A 5,589-nucleotide genomic window follows, 5' to 3' on the forward strand; every position below is an offset into this window, starting at 1 on the left:
ATAGATTCATTAAAGTAAACAAGATATACTAATGATATCCCAACAATAAACATGTTCCAACAAGGAACAAACTCCAACATCACCTACAACTAGCAACGCTATAAGAGGGGTTGAGCAAAGCGGTAACATAGCCAAACCACGGTTTGCTAGGACAAGGTGGGTTAGAGGTTTGACATGGCAATATGGGAGGCATGATATAGCAAGTTGTAGGTATCGCGGCATAGCAAAAGAGTGAGCAACTAGCAAGCAAAGATAGAAGTGATTTTGAGGGTATGGTCATCTTGCCTGCAAAGTTCTCCGAGTTGATGAAAGCCTGATCCTCGTAAGCGTACTCAACGGGTTCCTCAATCACGAACTCATCTCCAGCTCTACCCAAGGCAAGAACACAAGCAAGGAAACCACAATCAACCACGGTGCAATGCGCAAGCAACATGATGCAAAACATGGCATGATATGCGGGATGTGCTATGCAATGCATATGCGTGCTCCGGAAGGAAAAGATTGAACCAGGCCTCAACTTGCAAACCAAGTGCGCCGCTGGAAAGATTAGTGTATTTCGGTCGAAATCAATATGAACATCACCGGAATCGGATGCACGGTTTGCAAATGGCAAGCAAAACAAGAATGGCACAATTCTGTGATTAACGACACGATGCCATCTAGGATGTATCAAGAAAGTAAGCTACTGCACTCCAACATAGCAACAAAGCACATGGTAGTGATCTAGTCAAGATGCTTGACAAAAGATGAACACTGAGCTACGGCTAAATCACACAATAGCATGTTCAAACAAGCATGGCAAAAGTGCAAAAGATATCAGCTTCACAGACTTGGTGAAAATAACATGCCAGAAATTAACATCAGGGAGCAATGTTTAGAGCAAGATATCAACATGCTACAGGAACAGAACATAGCAATACAAGGCATGCATGAATCTACGCAAAGCATATAACAAAAGTCCCTTACTAACCATAAGCCAAAAAGGATCAGAAGATATGATGGCACCCATGTAAACATAGCAAGTTTCGTTAACAGATTCAGACTTAGCAGAAAACTGGACATGGCAAAAACAGAATTATGAAGGAATGTTTGCGAGCTCGATGCACTCGTCACAAGGCATTGCATGACAATCTAAGCATACTACCAGCAAGAAGAAATGTTCATGAAGCTAACCAAAGCAAGAACAAACTTATAGCATGCATGGATCAACTACAACAACCTTGGCAAAATTGATTAACACGTAAACAATCTGCCAGGAACATTTTATAGCAAAAGTAGAGCAAGATTGAGCCATGCTAGGGCACTCCATAATTGCAAACAGGGGCATGGATGGATAGAGCACAACCATATGTCCAAGTCATCCTTACTGAACATACTCAAAAGAAGCATTGATCTCACTATAGCAACATGAATACATGGCATAAAAATATCAGCAAGGAAATGACTGAAATTCTAAGTCCCTGAAATCAGCAATATCACCAGAGCTACTTTGCATGCATGTGCTAGTCACTACATTGATCACAAAAAATACATGGCATACACCCCTATAAATATGGCATGGCAAAGCCCAAAACACATGTAGAGCTCAAGTCCATAGGAAGCACACAATAATCATGGCAAAAATGACAAATGCTCATACTCTGCTAAGAAACAGGAACTAACATTTTATGGCACTCTTGCAACAGTCATTAGGGCATCAAGATGGACTCAAACAAGCATGGCACAATGGAACAAAATAAGAGCATATCCAGGTGAACAATTTGATATATCGTGCATGCAAAACGGAGTAGCGAGCGCAAAGTTATGGCATAATGAACAGGGGCTTAGAATGTTAAATAAAATGACTTAGTGGACATTTTGGGTCAACCTCTGGAATAGATCTAGGGTTGTGTTCTTGCCGAGGTTTGCCGATCCTCGTCGGAGTTCGTCACCGGAGGAGACGGGGAAGGATACCGGAGGTGGGGAAGACGACGGCAGCCCTGGATCCGGTCGCCGGAGAGCTTGCCGGCCATGAGGGCGGCGCGGTGGCGGACGTCGAGGCGGGAGGAGGTGGAGGACGGGCGTGGCAGCGGGCGAGAGGCGGCGGCCGGCGAAGGCGTGGCGGAGGAGAACCGGGTGGCGAGCGGCGGACGTCGAGGCGGTGGAGCTTCGGTCGCGGGGCGATGGGCGGCGATCGGTGGGAGGAGAGGCGGCGCGAGGGCCACGGGCGGCGGCGGGCGAGGCGTGGGCCCACGGGGGCCAGATCTGCGCTCGCGGGCCGGCGGCACGGGGGAGCGGCGGCGCGACACTTGATGCTCTCTGATTGGTGCGGGGCGGCGGTGCAATTTCGTCCGGCGGCGCGGAGGGGAATTTTAGGGTTTCGACCCGGGAATGTAGGAGGAGGAGACGTTTTTATAGCTAGAGGGAGCTAGGAGAGTCCAAATGGAGTGTGGTTTTCGGCCATGTGGTCGTGATTGAACGGCCGAGAGGATGGAGTGGGTTTGGATTGGTTATGGGCCACTTTGGAGGGGTGTTGGGCTGCAACACACACGAGGCCTTTATGGCTCCTCGGTTAACCGTTGGAGTATCAAAACGGACTCCAAATGGCATGAAACTTGACAGGCGGTCTACCGGTGGTGTACCAAGGCCGCTTGGAAAATCTCGGTCCATTCTGAGAAGGTTTAACACCCGCACACGAAAAGAGTCAAAAGGAGGCACCGGAGGACGTAGGAGTGCCGGAATGCAAAACGGACAATGGGGAAATTGCTCAGATGCATGAGACAAACACGTATGCAAATGCGATGCACATGATGACATGGACAAAATGCAAAACAAAGATGAGAACCCAACGACGAATCTCATAACTTAGTGCCGAAAATGGCAAGAGTTGGAATACAACTATGGCAAGTTACATCCGGGGTGTTACACTCCAAAACGCTTAACTCCTCACAGAGGTGACTCTCGTAGATATGCTCTATCTCCGATTTCATACGCTACCTCCTTGCGTTTTGAGTCGGCATAACTCATCCGCCTGGACTGAGCTACTTTCAGCCTATCTCGGATCATCTTAACCTTCTCTTCAGATTCTTTAATCAAATCCGGTCCAAACAACTGACGGTCTCCAACTTCATCCCACATCAACGGTGTTCTACACCTTCTTCTATACAGGGCTTCAAACGGTGCGTAGCTGTTGTTGTATGAGAACTCCGCGTAGGGTAAATAATCATCCCAACTAGACCCGTAGTCTAGCGCACAAGCTCTCAACATGTCCTCCAGAATCTGATTAACTCTCTCAGGCTATCCATCTGTCTGTGGATGAAAGGCTATACTAAACTCTAGCCTGGTTCCCAAAGTCTGGTGCAACTGATGCCAAAACTTTGAAGTACACCGTGTTCCACTATCTGATATGATGGTCCTTGGAACTCCATGCAGACATACGATCCTGGTCATGTATATCTTGGCCAACTTCGCACTTGTATATGTGGTTCTCACTGGGATAAAGTGAGCTACTTTGGTCAAGCGATCCACTACTACCCAGATAGAATCATATCCCGATCGGGTCCTGGGTAATCCGGTAATAAAATCTATGCCAAGCTTATCCCACTTCCATTCGGGTATCGGTATAGGCTGCAGTAATCCTACTGGCTTCTGCTGTTCTGCCTTCACTCTATGACATACATCACATACTGCTACATACTCGGCAATATCCTTCTTCATTTTAGTCCAGTCCACCAGAAACGTTCCTTCAAATCCAAATACATCTTAGTGTTTTCGGGGTGTATCGAGTATGGCGAGTCATGAGCTTCTTGAAGTATCAACTTCCTGATCTCTACATTATTGGGCACATAAATGCGGTCCTCAAACCACAAGGTGTCGTGCTCATCCTCACGAAAACCTTTGGCCTTTCCTTTGCTCATTCTATCCTTTATCTCAACAATTTCCTTGTCATCCTTCTGAGCTTCACGAATCTTTCCCAACAATGTAGAATGAACTTCCATCGCTGCAATAAAACCTCTAGGAACAATCTCCAAACGAAGTTCCCTAAGATCCTCGGCTAATTCCTTTGGCATCCCTCCCATTAAGAGACTATTGACATAACTTTTTCTGACTCAAAGCGTCTACTACGACATTGGCCTTTCCTGGGTGATAATGCAGCTTCATGTCATAATCCTTTATAAGATCCAACCATCTCCTCTGTCTGAGGTTCAACTCTTTCTGGGTGAAAATGTACTTCAAACTCTTATGATCCCTGTACACATCGCAACGGTTTCCAATAAGAAAATGTCTCCAGGTCTTAAGGGCATGCACTACGGCTGCTAATTCCAAATCATGCGTGGAATAATTCAACTCATGCGGTGGAAGCTGTCGTGAGGCATATGAAACAACTCTTTCGTCTTGCATAAGTACTCCTCCAAGTCCTAAGCGAGATGCGTCGCAATACACTTGGAAATCCTTGCGTATATCTGGCAGAATCAGCACTCGGGCTGTAGTCAGATGTTTCTTCAACTCCTAGAAACGGGTCTCACATTCTTCTGTCCATTTGAACCTGGTGTCTTTCTTCAGCAACTCCGTCATGGGCTTCGCAATTTTAGAGAAATTCTCAATAAATCTCCGGTAATATCCTGTTAGTCCAAGAAAACTGCGGATCTCTCCAACTGATGTGGGTGCCAACCACTCCGTGACAGACTGAACCTTGGTATGATCCACTACTATACCCTCTCCTGATATAACATGTCCAAGAAATCCAACTTCCTTCAACCAAAACTCGCATTTGCTGAACTTGGCATACAACTGATGTTCTCTGAGTTTTTCGAGAACTAAACACAAATGCTCCTTGTGTTCCTCTGTTGGAAATATGCCCTAGAGGCAATAATAAATTAGTTATTATTATTATATTTCATTGTTCATGATAATCGTTTATTATCCATGCTAGAATTGTATTGATAGGAAACTCAGATACATGTGTGGATACATAGACAACACCATGTCCCTAGTAAGCCTCTAGTTGACTAGCTCGTTGATCAATAGATGGTTACGGTTTCCTGACCATGGGCATTGGATGTCGTTGATAATGGGATCACATCATTAGGAGAATGATGTGATGGACAAGACCCAATCCTAAGCCTAGCACAAGATCGTGTAGTTCGTATGCTAAAGCTTTTCTAATGTCAAGTATCATTTCCTTAGACCATGAGATTGTGCAACTCCCGAATACCGTAGGAGTGCTTTGGGTGTGCCAAACGTCACAACTTAACTGGGTGGCTATAATGGTTCACTACAGGTATCTCCGAAAGTGTCTGTTGGGTTGGCACGAATCGAGACTGGGATTTGTCACTCCGTGTAACGGAGAGGTATCTCTGGGCCCACTCGGTAGGACATCATCATAATGTGCACAATGTGACCAAGGAGTTGATCACTGGATGATGTGTTACGGAACGAGTAAAGAGACTTGCCGGTAACGAGATTGAACAAGGTATCGGGATAGCGACGATCGAATCTCGGGCAAGTACAATACCGCTGGACAAAGGGAATTATATACGGGATTGGTTGAATCCTCGACATCGTGGTTCATCCGATGAGATCATCGTGGAACATGTGGGAGCCAACATG

The sequence above is a fragment of the Triticum dicoccoides genome, chromosome 5A, assembly GCF_002162155.2.
Source record: "Triticum dicoccoides isolate Atlit2015 ecotype Zavitan chromosome 5A, WEW_v2.0, whole genome shotgun sequence".
Classification (NCBI taxonomy): domain Eukaryota; kingdom Viridiplantae; phylum Streptophyta; class Magnoliopsida; order Poales; family Poaceae; genus Triticum; species Triticum dicoccoides.